Here is a 15,298-nt window from a genome sequence, read left to right as displayed (position 1 = left end):
CGACTTCTGTTTATTTCAGGATATTCTCACCAAGGAGATCATTGGTCGTGGTACTAAGAGAGGGGGGTTGTACTATGTGGATGATTTCAGTATAGGAAAGGCACATAGTGTGAAGCACTCATCGACTTGGAAGAATCGACAACTTTGGCTATGGCACCGACGTTTGGGGCATCCGTCTTTTGGCTATATGAGACATCTATTTCCAGATTTGTTTTCAAATTCCTGTACCACTGATTTCCAATGTGATACTTGTATCTTGGCCAAGAGCCACAGAGCCTCTTATCCATTAAGTACAAATAAAAGTGTTGCTCCATTTGCTTTGATACATTCTGATGTTTGGGGTCCTTTACCTATCTCTACAACTTCTGGCTTCCGGTGATTTATTACCTTTGTGGATGATTGTACCCACATGACTTGGCTCTTCATGATGAAAAATAAAACTGATGTGTTCCCTATATTTCAGTCATTTCACAAGCAAATTGAAACTCAATTCTCTACCAAGATTCAAGTCATTCGTTCTGACAATGGAGGTGAATATATCAACCATGATTTTCAGACCTACTTCCAAATGCATGGCATCATCCATGAGTCCACTTGTCCTCAAACTCCTCAACAGAATGGTGTTGCGGAAAGAAAAAATCGACACCTCCTTGAAACAACACGAGCTCTTTTGATTAGAGCTCATGTTCCTCGCCACCATTGGGATGATGCTACAGTCACTGCGGTCTACCTCATCAACCGAATGCCTTCCAAAGTTTTAGACTTCCGGACTCCATTACAAGCACTTGCCCAACATGGGCCCTTGCCCTCTGTTCAGATGCTTCCGCCCCGAGTCTTTGGTTGTGTGGCATTCGTACACCTCCATAAGAATCAACGTGGCAAGCTTGATCCATGTGCTATCAGATGTGTTTTTGTAGGCTATGCTGCCCATCAGAAGGGATATCGATGCTATCACCCCTCCAGTCGTCGTACATATGTCACTTTGGATGTTACTTTTATGGAGTCGGAAATGTTTTTTCATGATCCGATGTCCAACTCTCTGCCTCACAGAGACATACAAAGAGAACCACTGGGCAAGGAGGCCCTGGAAATTCAAGAACTTGAAGATTGGAGCAAAACGGATCCCAAAAGTCCAGAAGAAAATGTAACCTGCCCAAAAGCGACTGGTCGCCAGGAGCCTAGCGACCGGTCGCATAGAAGTCCTGAAGGTGAAAATTGATTCTGCCCAAAAGCGACCGGTCGCCAGGAGCCCAGCGACCGGTCGCATCAACGCACTGAAGCTGAAATTCGAATCTGTCCGAATTCGACCGGTCGCCAGAAGCCCAGCGACCGGTCGCATCCAAGCACTGAAGCTGAAATTCGAATCTGTCCAGAAACGACCGGTCGCCAGGAGCCCAGCGACCAGTCGCTTCCAAGCACTGAAGCTGAGAATCGAATCTGTCCAGAAACGACTGGTCGCCAGGAGACCAACGACCGGTCGTTCCACAGCAGAGAGCACAATATTTTTTCATACATCACCGACGATGATGATGAAGACCCCCCTCACATCTCAGTACCAGCTGATCAATCTCCTGAGAATACTCCTGAGGTACGTGATTCTACTACATCTACTGTTTTAGTTGATGAAACTGTTAGATATCAATTACCCAATAGATAGAACCGTGGAAAACCACCAATTCGGTATTCACCGGATAATGGCAAAGCATCGAAGTATCCAATTGCAAACTATGTTTCTGCGGAAAAATTATCTGCACCCTTCCAAGGCTTTGTACACCAGTTATCTGCAATTCTTATTCCAACCAAAGTGAGTGAGGCATTGAAGGATCCAAAATGGGTTCACGCAATGAAGGAAGAGATGCATGCTCTGGAGAAAAATCACACATGGACACTGGAGAATTTACCTCGAGGAAAAAGGACTGTCGGATGCAGATGGGTTTACACCTTGAAATACAATGCTGATGGGTCAATTGAACGTTACAAAGCACGACTTGTGGCAAAGGGATACACGCAAACATATGGTATTGACTATGAAGAAACCTTTGCCCCGGTTGCAAAACTTAACACTGTTCGAGTGCTATTGTCCCTTGCAGCAAATCTTGATTGGCCTCTCCACCAATTTGATGTGAAGAATGCCTTTCTCCATGGAGAACTCACAGAAGAAGTCTACATGGATATCCCACCAGGATATGTTACATCTACTCCTGCTAATGTGGTGTGCAGATTACGAAAGGCATTATATGGATTGAAGCAGTCTCCCCGGGCATGGTTTGGGCGTTTCACCTTGGCAATGAAGAATTATGGTTTTAAGCAATGTAATTCTGACCATACTCTGTTCTTAAAACACAAGGGAGGAAAGGTAACAGCTCTTATCATTTATGTCGATGATATGATTATTACTGGGAATGATAAGCAAGAAATTTCTCAACTCCAACAATGTTTAGCAAAGGAGTTTGAAATGAAATATCTTGGTGGACTCAAGTACTTCTTGGGCATTGAAGTTGCTCGATCAAAGCAAGGCATTTTTCTCTCACAAAGGAAGTATGTTCTAGATTTATTGGCAGAAACGGGAATGTTAGATTGCAAACCTGTGGACACTCCAATTGTTCAGAATCACCGCCTTGGGGAATATCCCAATCAAGTACCCACTAACAAAGAAATATAACAAAGATTGGTGGGACGACTGATCTACCTATCCCATACCCGACCCGACATTGCGTATGCTGTAAGTGTTGCTAGTCAGTTTATGCATTGTCCAAGTGAAGATCATATGGATGCGGTTCTTAGAATTATTAAATATTTGAAGTCCGCATCGGGTAAAGGACTTATGTTCTCTAAAAATGGTCATCTGAATATCAGTGGCTATACAGATGCAGATTGGGCAGGGAATGTCACTGATAGACGATCAACATCAGGGTACTTCACATTTGTTGGTGGTAACTTGGTTACTTGGAGAAGCAAGAAACAGAATGTTGTTGCTTTGTCTAGTGCAGAGGCCGAATTCAGAGGAATGACCAAAGGAATTTGCGAACTCCTTTGGTTAAAGAAATTGCTTACAGAGATTGGATATGCACCTACAGTAGGAATGCATCTACAGTGTGATAACAAGGCTTCAATATCCATTGCACACAATCCAGTCCAACATGATCGTACTAAACATGTTGAAGTGGATCGACACTTCATTAAAGAAAAACTTGACAATAAAGAAATTCAGCTTCCGTTTGTCAAGTCCGAAGACCAGCTGGCCGATATTTTGACAAAAGCAGTTTCTAGCAGAGTATTCCACAACTCACTGATCAAGTTGGGCATTGGTGATATCTATGCACCAACTTGAGGGGGAGTGTTAGCAATATTGACATCTTGTGTGATTGTCACCTTGTGAAACACAAAGACATGAAACACAAGACAACCCTTGTCTCATGGCACTTGTCTCATTCCTTGTTTTAGGGAATACTTTTCTTGAGCAATGTAATCCTTGTCTTATGGAATGTTTCATGGAATGTCTTAGGGAATGTTTCATGGAATGTTTTAGGGTTATTACATGTATATATGTTTTGATGTGTAATAGAATGAACATATGTTGAAATCAGAAAATATGCATAGCTTCCAAAATTCTCTACACTCTCCATTATCTCTACTCAACCTTCAATATCTCTTCCTAATTTGACATATCAATGCATCAAAAATAAAAGAATCAAAAGCAATTATGAAACAGAGACTGAATTATGATCAACAAACAAGGAACAAGAAAAGCAATGAAACTAGAAAAAAGATTGGGGAGCAAATAAATGGAAAACTAAGCCAACCAGCAGCGATCCTGAAAATCATGGAAATCAAACATCAGAGACATCAGAGAGTAATTCAGTTGACAGCCACATAGGCCCCTCCTCAATCCAAACACGAAAATCTGAACATAATAACACACGCCTAGCCAATCGATGTGCCACTTGATTACAACGACGGGAAGCATATTGGCAAATCACAACAGGAAAAAGCTGTAGATAGGCTTGTGCTTCTGCTACTAAAGCACCATCGGAATCCAAACATAAGCATTCAAACATCTTGAATGGGATCAACAAGGGGGAGTAATTGTTTGATTCCCATTCCATAATTTACCTATCAAAGTTCCCCGATTCATGACTTCTCCCATTCCTAGTAAGTAAACGTTCCAGGAGATTAAAAATAAAAGGAAAGACTTATTTTAACATTTCTCTTAAAATTGTTGAGCGTTAGCGAGCAAAACATACACGCACAGTTCAAATAAAATCAATGTCAATTTAGTTCCATGCACAACAATTGTAAGTGCAAATAAAATGTGAGTGCATGCATATTTTGCTTGTTAAAGCTCAATAATTTTAAGAGAAATGTTATGATTAATCGTGCATGTAACATCTAATTATAATATCTAATCGTGCATGTAACATCTAATTATAATATCCCAACTCCGAAGTCTCTTATTTGCTTAAGTGGAGGCATAATATCGTGATTGTCATGGGAACAAGGAAGCGAAGGGTCATAACAATCTATAAAAACAGAACAAGGAAATAATGGTAACATGAGTAGCTCATCCATAGCATAGACAACCTCAGAAGATTTCATATTGAACTTCAAACTGTTTGACTGTCAAAATGTTTAAAATGTATGGAAACATTGAATATTTGTAATATTCAAGGAATAACACTAGCTTTTGTTGGAAACAACAATCAGCATAAAAATGGCTGTCCTTGAAGGATTCATAGACAAAGCTATAATCTTTCAATGCGGGACAAGAGGAAATTGAACTTCAACAATACGAGCTTTAACAGGTTTAAGTAAACAATCCATGGCTGTCTTTGAAGGATTCATAGACAAAGGCCAGCAAACTGGCTGCATATGGCATTACATAGAAAGGAACTCTCAACAACTTCATCATCATCCGATAAAGTTTTCTTGCAAGAAAACCAAACGACAACGTGCCCCCCAGGGTTTAACATTACTTTATCTTGTTTGAGATGAAGAATTCTTCAACAACACAAGGAGAGCTTTTCCATGCTGTCAGATCAGATGAAGGCCGCCCCTCCAAACACAAATGAACTATCTGCAGGACAAGATAGCTCCGATCAAAGAGCTAATAGAAAGCATATAATAAGGATGTTAAGTTTATTGCTGCCGTTAAGTATCCCTTTAGTAAAAAACATGTGCCCCCTCCACTGCCATCAAGGGACCTTGTAAATTATCAGAAAGATTAAGATGGATGGTTCCGAGCAACGGTCTAGTGCAAAGAATATAAACAAAGGTGCCAACTTTCAAATATGAAAAAGCAAACTTACTTTTCTTTTTTGATTTCACTAAGGTCAATTGGCAAACCTCTCCACAATCACCTACAAGATCATGTGACGATGGTCAGTAATGAGTAATCCTGTAAGCTTCATAATACAAGGAACAGAGATTGTGAAAGAGTGGAGCAATACCTTGGAGAGATCTCAGCCCTATGTTTTCTGCTACAGCTTTCATTCTTTCCCGAATCTTCAACTTCAACTCATTAGAGCATGCATTTCTTGAGTTTGATGGAAGATGATAAGGTCATTCTACCATAAAAGAGCATGCAATGCGCTTTAGTTTTCTTCAATTGTAAATGTAAATAGAATGTAAAATGAAAGCAATCTATACAACAAAGAAAACAATTAATGAAATGGAACTGTAGTTCAAATAATTGCAACAAGCAAACCTTTCGGAAGTGAAAGGCACAGAAAAGGATCAACAGAATTTTACCTTCGTGTGTTTTCTCATACTTTTGTTCCTCATAGGATTTTGAAAAGCCAGTTCTAATAGCTATACAATGAGGCTTTTCATTTTCATGCATATCTCAGCTCAACAAGATACTCCTAAGTTCAAGACATTAAGAATTGGATCGTTAGATTCATCTTAGAATATGAACAAACTAATTTCTAACCAACAAGTATGTACAGGAAAATAGATATGAAAGAGACTAGTTGATACGTTAAAAACTTAAAAGGGAAAAAGTGAAAGGGACGACACTGAAAGATGCATATTCAATTATCAAATGTTATAATGAAGCATCAGATCTTCTGCAAAGGTTCAGTTGCTTGTTAGAAATAATCAATGGCATGGCAATTAGGTAGATTTATGTGAACCCAATTGTGCTTTGTTTTGAATTTGAACTATAAACATCTAGTTGTGTAATACTTTCTTAACCTACCTGAAAAGTTTGAATTGGAAATGGCATCGTATCAAATAGGAACACGAACAGGAACTTTGTCTCTAGTAACGAGAACAGACCTGGGCATCCATCATATATTTTTCTAATTCTTCAAGAGATAAGTAGTCCATGTTACGAGTAGTAGTGGCCCTTTCATCATGTAGAACCCCACACTTGTCTAAAGGCAATCTGGACACCGGCCTTCTGGTCTTCATTCCTCCCACTCTGGCAAATGAGTAAATCATATGAGAAGGCATGGATGTTATCTATTACAATAACGGGGAAGCAAAATAAATCAGGGAGAGTGCAGACCAATAGTTTGTTTATTGCCCAGTATCTCAAATTTGTGGTATGTATTATTCAGGAAGGCTGGAGTGAGTTGGCTAACATCAGAAGATAGGAGGGTTTTCGACAATTATAAGGGGTTGGGGATGGGGTGAGGTTCCTATCTTCACCTTGAGCATTGGTTTAATCACAATTCAGGGATGGAAGGCAGCTCAAGGATAATCTCTTTGTTAAAGCTCTTATAGTTGTATTTCTCTTAAGATCAGCTCTGTTCCTGTTCTGTGGTGGACGAGTACTTGTTCACTTCTGTGGTATTTTACTATCTTTTTCAATAAATAAAAATGTTTCTTCTAAATAAACAAGTCATTAATGAAGTGTGCAGCATTAATATTCATTGCATAAGGAACACTTAAATGACGTTTTCAAGTTATTACTTGTCATGAATGGACATGTGATGCTTGTTATGTTAGATTGAGATCCGTTTACCACATTGTCCAAATGCTGGTCTCTTGCTAGAGCTCCACCTGGAGAACATTTCCTGAACCCTGAACCCTGAACACAAGTTGTGATCAGCAATTGAGTAAATAGAAGGAGAGAATTTACTGAGCAAAATAATAATAGAGTTTTTGTGTGTTTTTCAGGAAAATGATTGTGATCAGAAAATTGCATGAGAGTGAGTTGTCAGAGTGTGCCTGTGGTGTGGTTGGTTATAAGCCAAAAATGAATACGTATTAAATAAATAAAAAACGTGCTGAACAACAGAGAGTGAGTTTCAGTTTTTGTATTGAATTAGAAGAAAAGCAGTTAAAGCGGTTATTTGAAGTACATACCTGACCTGAGTTTGTTTGTCTCTATGAGAGAGAGAGAGAAGTCATATCATCGTATGATGAGTTGGCCATTTATCTTGATGCCTGGAATGTGAGATATGCTTGCCCAATGATCTTGTCCCGTCTTATTCTCATACCTTTTCTTCAGGGCAGAGCAATTGGAGATGCTCAGATAAGAAAGAGATGGCGGCAGACCCTCTTCTGGCAGGAATTGAATACTGTCACACCCACCAATACCTAGAGTTTGAAGAGAAGTGAGGTGTTGAAGTGCCTCTTCTGGCAGGAATTGGAGACTCGGACAGTCATAAAGATATAGCTCTTGAAGAGAAGTGAGGTGTTGAAGTGCCTCTCCTGGAAGGAATTCCAGACTCTTACAACTATGAATATATAGACTTCGAAGAGAAGTAAGGTGTGCAAGTCCCTTTCCATCCAAAGATTTCAGAGTTGAAAGTTCCTCGATGCGGAGACTCTGAAGAGTGGTAGGGAGCAGCTGTTGCTTGAGCAACGTCTCCAAGATTTCATCACTTCCCCTGCCACAAATATTAAGGTATTTAAGGGAGACAAGTGCTTGCAAACCCCAGTTACAGTAGTCTCCCACTGATGAAGATGAAGCCCTCAGTCTCTCACAATTCTCAATGCTAAAATCTCGGAGGTTGGGAGGCAAACCCCCATCTTCTGCAATTGACTCCAGATTTGGAAGATCACTTATAGTCAAATATTGAAGGGCTGTGAGGGTGTGAATGCGTTCAGGTAATGACTTTAACTTATCGCATCTCCTGAGGTCCAATTGAGTCAGGTTGGGAGTGGGCAATCCTCCCTGCGGAAAACACACCAGATTTGGACACCCGACGATAACCAATTGATTGAGATGACTTAGATTCTCAACCGCTCCTTCTTCTTCAATCAAGCAAAGCGATTCCAGATTCTCACAATAGCCAATAATAAGTGTCGTCAATTTGGGAAAAATGCCCAAGGGGAAGGACCTCATTGAATCACAGCTATCCTGTATACTCAAAAGGTCGAGCGATGTTAATTTGGCCAACATCTCATGAGGTAGGAATTCTAATCTCCTACAGTTGTATATAGACAGTAATGTCAACGTAGTGGGTAGGCCATCTTCAGGGAACGACGACAGGGTTGGACAATTCCAGAGAGTCAAACTTTGAAGACGATTGATGTTGGGTAAGAATTGTATGTCATTAAAATGTCTAATGTCAAGTTGGGACAGGAGTTTTGTCTCTAGTAATGATAACAGACCTGTTTGGCATCCATCTTCTATTCTCAATTCTTGAAGAGAATTGTAGTTGAGATTGGTACTAGTACTAGTAGTAGCAGTGGCCCTTTGATCATGTAAAAACCCACACCAGTTCACACTAAGCTTCTTCAAGCAAGGTAGATCACAAGGCAAGCTTCCTCTCAGCTTTGGACACTTTTCTAGAATCAGCTTCTGGAGACGAGGAAAGTCTGGACCTCCACTCCCACTTGGTACCCATTCCTCCCACTCTGCCATCTCCTTAAACTCCAACATCTCCAACGATTGAAATGGCTGAAATGGCTGAAATGGCTGACCATACAACTCAGGACCTAACGTCCTAAGAAATTTCATCTTACATATGAAGAGCTCCTTAAGAGCAGGTAGCTGTCCAAGCGGTGGCAACTCGAAGCAATAATGACAGCCTTCGAGGCGCATAACTTTTATTTTATTGAAGGCAAAGTCTCCCAACCAGTTTGGGAAGCTGGTCCCGCCATAAAGTTGGATGGTCATTTTCTCCAAATTCATGCAAGGTTGGAGCTTGTCAAGTACATCTCTCACCTTTTCAGAATGATCGGCATCTTCGGAGTCCCATGCCAACTCTAACTCCTTCAGATCTTTCTTGTTCTTCAAATTAGCTTGCAAGGCATCCCTACCATCAACTACATTATTAAGCTTCAAAATTGAAAGTTTTCCTCCAAGATGGGACAACTCCCCCAATTCACCAATAGTCGACCCAGTAGATTTCCCCACAACAAAAGTAGTCAATGTTCTCAAACTTTTTAGTCTACCCATTTGCACTGGCATCTCTTGAATTGGTGTTCCACTAAAATCAAGATGCCTCAAGTTAATCAATTTCCTCATGTCTGTAGGCAATTCAATTAGAGAGAAACAATATGATAACAATAATGTTTGTAGACTGTAGAGAGTGCAAACTGTGGAAGGTAACCTCTTGATTGCAGTTTTAGAGAAATCCAAGTAGCGCAAATGAATGAGGTTACCAATAGAATTGGGTAACTTAAAAATATTACCATATTCTGACAACTTTAGCACCCGTAAACATAATAGAGATGGCACTAACTCATGTAAAACCCTTTTACTTACATATCTCTGATGCCATTCTCTACTTAGAGGTAGGAAGGTTCGCAAATGCTTAACCTCATATAATGGCTCAAATTTCGCAGCACAATCAAATTGCCCTATAGCATACGACAAATGCCGAACCCTTTTCAAAACTTCATGGGATTCGCCCCCTTCCCATCTCAAACAAGATTCCCTTGACACAGACATAGCTAAGTCATTGATGAGATCATGCATTGTGAACTTCTCATTTCTTGATCTTTGAAAAAATGATCGTGACAATAAGTCATCAAAGTATTTCTTAGTGAGCTCTTCCATTCTTTTCTCACTCTCAGCTTGTGGAATTAAACTTTCTGCCACCCACAGTAGAACAATATCTTCCTTTTGGAATTCATAGCCCTTCGGAAAAATTGAGCAATAAGCAAAACACCATTTTAAATGAGTTGGGAGATAATGGTAACTCAATCTTAGAGCTGGAATTGTATTACATTTTTCAGGAGGCAACTCCCAAATATTGCTATTTAGTATGCTGTTCCATTCCTCATAATTTGTGTTGAAACGCAGGAGGCCTCCAAGTGTCTCTGCAGCTAATGGTAAACCGTTGCACTTAGAAGCAATTTTCTTACTAACTTCTTCTAGCTCTAGATGTGCACTTGAGTTTCCATTTTCGAAGGCATGTTTTGAAAGTAACAACCAGCAATCCTTATCAGACAACTGTTTCAAATAGTGAATTGGAACGGTGCGCATGAGAGATGCAACACTTTTGTTCCGTGTTGTCACAATGACCCTACTTCCCCATGCTCCGGATGCAAAAGGACGTTGTAGGAGACTCAAATCACCATAGTTCTCATTCCAAAGGTCATCCAATACAAATAAAAATTTCTTGTCCTTTATTTGTTGTCCTAGCTCAACTTGAAGAAAACTCAGGTCTTTATTATCGTAAGCTTTTGAACTGACTGACTCAAGTAGGGTCTTAGTTACCCTAGTAACATCAAAAGCTTCCGAAACATACGCCCAGGTTCTAAGATTAAAATGCTCTTTCACTTTGTCATCATTATAAAGGAGCTGTGCGAGGGTTGTCTTGCCAATGCCTCCCATTCCCACTATGGTGATGACGGAGACATCCTTGTCGCTTGCATCATCAGATAACAACAGTTTCATCAGCTTTTCTTTATCTCCATCCCTACCATACACAGAAGATTCATCCACCAAGGAAGTTGTTGGAGTTCTTTGAGCAACCTTTCCCCCAACAACACCTTCTCTCAGGCCAAGCACATCCTTTTGTTTTGCTAGGTGTTCTAATCTTTCAAGCAACTCTTGAATCCTACCATTCATGCCTTGATAATTATGATCAAGAAAAGTAGGGAGGAAGTTCCACACCTTATTTGTGACGGTTTGAAATTCAGCTTCCACCTTGCATCGCAAAACTTCAGCATTGATCTCATCGAGAAGGTCATCCGCATCAAAGACAGCATCTTGAAGCTTATCAAGCCACTCTTTCACGTAGCTGTTCAGGAATTGCTTCTCCTCCGCGTCATTAAGCACCGCATTAAGGCTCAACAACGTTATCTCCAGTTTCTTCACAAGCGACTCGTCCAGTTTCTTTCTCCGGAACAAGTCCACGAACTCCCTGGAACCAATCTTGTCAAACAGCACCTGCAAGGAGGCAGAGAGAATAGCCTCTCCAACCAAAGCCATGTTTCGATTCTTTTCAAAGAATTTGGACTTGAGTTAAGATTTGAAGCAAGTTTTGCAGCAAAGGATTTGGCTGTTGAGAAGTTAAGATTTATGTTGCTCTCAGTATCGTTGACTTGGAGTCTTAAACTATTGACTTGGAGTCTTCGAGTGAGAATATTATTGCAAAAGGACAAGCGCGTTTGTAACGTGGTGAACCCTCACGGTTAAACTCGTCATACAGCTGTCGTCCATTATTGTGTTAGAATATTTTTGGTAAATAAAGCTTTTATTTTTGACTGGTCAAAGTTTCAAGTTCTTCCTCACTATTTCTTTAGTGTCGGCGGACTTTTTGTGTTGGAAGATTTTATATTGGTAAATAAAGCTTTTATTTTTATACGGTCAAGTTTTTCCTTTTATTTATATTTTTTTTGTGTCGGTGGGCTTTATCAAAAGCGATTGTAGCAGGCTGGTCATTGTAAATTGGTAAAGGGTTATGTTAGTGAGATCAACTTGGGAGATCAATTTGGGTACCAACTCTCTAATAGAGGTGGAGTCCATCAATACAATGGATCCCACGCTCTATTAGAGAGTTGGTATCCTAAGTTGGTCTCCCAAATTGGTCTCCCTAGCATTTTCCATTGGTAAATTGGTATGAAACTAAGATTCGCTGTAGATGTCAGTAAAATTTTGATCAGTTAGTGAAATTGTTTTTGTTATGCATCTGTCCATTCAAGTGAAACTGTTGTCTACAGTTTGTTTATCAACTGATTTCTGAATTCATTACAGGTGAGTCTTCTTACCGACACTGGTGGTAACACCAAGGACGATTTGAGGCTTCCCACCGATGAAAACTTGCTCAGCCAGGTGAGGCCAAAAGAGACTGTTCTGATAATGTCTCAAGTGTTCACTTGCCCTGATGGGTTTGCAGAGTGTAAGGACCTCGTTGTGACAGTTATGGCATCCATGGGAGAAGAACAGATTTGTGCTCTCAAGGACATTGGCCCGAATACTTAAGTTTCGATTTCATGCCTCTTCTCTACTTGCTCTACTTTAGTAACATCTGCCCTCCATTTTAGCAGTAGCTGCAGTCTGCAAGTCATGTAATTGGAAGGCGAGGACATCATGAGCCCGCACGATCTTGGGCTTCTGACACAATTAGAGTATGCCTAATGTTGTGTTTGTTTCTTTATAAGACTAATTGATTTATTAATTTTTTTTGTTTTGGGTTTTGGGGTTGATGATAGTGGCGTTGGGAATCTGGGATTTGGTGGGCATGCGTCCTAATTTTGTATTGAGAGGTGAGCTAAAAACATTTTTCGTTACATTACTCCATTATTTCTTTCTCCTTTTTTATAAATGACATGAGAGGAGATACAGAACTAAGTGGGAGTATGAAAGGTTTCTCCTATTTTTTCGTGGTTTTTATTTTTAGGCACCAAACGTTTTCTTTTTGAAATATTAAAAAAAAAACTAGACACCAATTGATGCCATATACAATGTGACATGTTCTTTGTTTCACATCACAGATCTTAGTTTCACATTACAGAATCTTAGGTGCTGGAAGTAAATGGATATAAAATGAGACGGTTCGTCATTTACTTTTCTTTGCCCTCACATGGGGACGGTTCGTCAATACCATTAATTAATTCAAATTGTGTAGGTGGGTTCTTGGAACCCACACGGCCTAAGGAATAATACAAGACAAAAAGAGTGGAGGATGACAACAAGACAACGACAATTCAACGGTCCGCAAGTGGAACAGATTTCACTTGTGAATCTACAGCTCTTAACAGATTTCAATACATAAGGTAGATGGCGTGGATTTATTCAATCCATAAAGCTGACATGTGCTTAATGTTTCATAAGACTTTTATCATAGAATTTTATTTATTTATTTGTTTATTTTATGAATAGTATCATCTTTTAATATTTATCGAAGTATTGCATAACCAAAAGGAAATTACTTCTATTATTTATCTTTTGTATATGGTAACTCATGAGCATACATGAAACCAAAAATGTAGCAACAAAATAATTTGGTACATTTTTAGATTAATTATGTGTTGATATTGCATGACTCGAACTTAACTGTTCTAGATTGCTTATGTATTGAAAGAAGTAGCAACACCATATAACATGCCACCTCTAAAGCTTAACCAAAAATTAAACATGCACTCTTTAAAATGTTCAAAAGCTCCAGCCATGTTTCAATTCTTTGCAAAGGATTTGGACCAAGTATTGTAGGTTTTGGAAATTCTTGTTCAATTTCGGAACAAGTTTTGAAGGGTGTTGAGATTAGGTAACTCTCAATTTCATTTGATTTGGGAGTCTTCGGTGAGATTATTACTACCAAATACTTATATTATATAGCAAAAAAACAAATGCTTGTGTAACAAACTCGACATGAGGATGGGGTCGACAGACTGGACATAAAGCTACCGTCCATCAATATATTATTTGATGCGTTTATGTTAAGCAAGCATTGATATATACTTTCCTTCGTTGAAGCAAGTTATGCAGCAAAGGATTTGGCTGTTGAGAACTTGAGTTAAGATTTATGCAGCACAACTTGGAAATACAGGTAAGGCAATATGAAGGCTGTCTTGTCAGTGTTCGAGTTTTTTTTGCTCAATGATGATAATTTAAATTAAATTATAGTTAGCCTTGTAATTAATTTTTAAAAATGTCTTTCTCTGGGAGGACAAGTTTTTCAAACTTTTCTTTGCCATTAACTATTGGAGAGTGGAGGATGACAACAAGACAACGACAATTCAACGGTCCGCAAGTGGAACAGACTCGAGTGCCGTTGATCTCTTTGTGAATCTACGGCTCTTAACAGATTTCAATACATAAGGTAGATGGCGTGAGTTTATTCAATCCGTAGAGCTGACATATGCTTAATGACTTGTTTCATAAGACTTTTATCATAGAATTTTATTTACTTTTTTGTTTATAGTATCATCTTTTAATATAACCAAAAGGAAATTATTTATCTTTTGTATATGGTAACTCATGAGCATACATGAAACAAAAAATGTAACAAAAAAAATAATTATGTGTTGATATTGCATGGCTCAAACTTAACTGTTCTAGATTTCTTATGTATTGAAAGAAGTAGCAACACCATATAACAGGCCACCTCTAAAGCTTAACCAAAAAATAAACATGCAATCTTTAAAATGTTCAAAAGCTCCAGCCATGTTTCAATTCTTTGTAAATTTAAAGGATTTGGACCAAGTATTCTAGGTTTTGGAAATTCTTGTTCAATTTTGGAACAAGTTTTGAAGTGTGTTGTGATTAGGTAACTCTCAATTTCATTTGACTTTTGAGTCTTCGGGTGAGATTATTTCTACCAAATACTTATATTATATAGCAAAAAAACAAATGCTTGTGTAACAAACTCGATATGAGAATGGGGTCGACAGACTCGACATAAAGCTACCATCCATCAATATATTATTTGATACGTTTATGCTAAGCAAGCATTGATATATATTTTCCTTCTCTCATTTTTCATATTAAAATCAAATTATTGTTTAACCAAAGTTTAAGCAATCGAAGAATAACATAAACAAACAACGGAAGGTCATTTGTGATGACACAATTTCCATTTAATAATGCAACATACATATTCAATATATATATGTGTCCATCAATACATAAGTTTTGAAAGCTCTTACTATAAAATAAATATATAAAAAAAAACTCATTTCATTGACGTAGGCTTTTCCAACGAGACAATTAGCGAATGCTTTTGTAATGCGGGGGACCCACATGGTTTTGACACTTTTGTCTCTCTCCACAAGAGGGAGAAAAACTTCCCTCACAGGCGATTCAGCATCAGCCATCCACATCATTATCCCAATCCAATGAAATCGTGGTAGCTGCCAACCCCCTTACCCATTCCTGCCTTTTTTTTATTTATTGAAATTTACTAATGCAAAATGTAAATGTCATTGGTGCTGATTTCTTTTTCCTTTT

At 38.9% G+C, this 15,298-nt stretch overlaps 1 long non-coding RNA gene and 1 pseudogene across 14 annotated transcripts in view; one reads left to right on the top strand and one right to left on the bottom strand.

Moving 5' to 3' along the window:
* The window catches only part of LOC110755963 (putative disease resistance RPP13-like protein 1 pseudogene), a 55,551-nt pseudogene extending 44,068 nt beyond the window's left edge, over positions 1-11,483 (bottom strand). For 2 of the 13 annotated variants that reach the window (XR_015833884.1, XR_015833873.1), the window contains exons 1-3: positions 7,312-11,483; positions 6,968-7,033; positions 6,197-6,421 (exon numbers count right to left, since the gene is read on the bottom strand). The product of XR_015833884.1 is annotated as a putative disease resistance RPP13-like protein 1 pseudogene, transcript variant X12 (transcript). Of the gene's footprint in view, positions 1-4,492; positions 5,105-5,306; positions 5,358-5,447; positions 5,565-5,748; positions 5,862-6,196; positions 6,422-6,915; positions 7,034-7,311 lie in introns of those variants that run through there. The other 11 variants (XR_015833885.1, XR_015833882.1, XR_015833883.1 and 8 more) reach the window with 11 other exon arrangements.
* LOC110755958 (uncharacterized) lies at positions 11,452-14,218 on the top strand. Its single transcript, XR_015833900.1, has 3 exons — positions 11,452-11,590; positions 12,104-12,477; positions 12,978-14,218. It is a non-coding gene; the product is annotated as an uncharacterized LOC110755958 (long non-coding RNA).
* Positions 14,219-15,298: the final 1,080 nt, after the last annotated feature.

This window comes from Prunus avium, chromosome 2 (genome assembly GCF_965620075.1).
Source record: "Prunus avium chromosome 2, drPruAviu1.hap1.1, whole genome shotgun sequence".
In the NCBI taxonomy this organism is placed as follows: domain Eukaryota; kingdom Viridiplantae; phylum Streptophyta; class Magnoliopsida; order Rosales; family Rosaceae; genus Prunus; species Prunus avium.
This window is presented reverse-complemented; position numbering and strand designations above follow the sequence as displayed.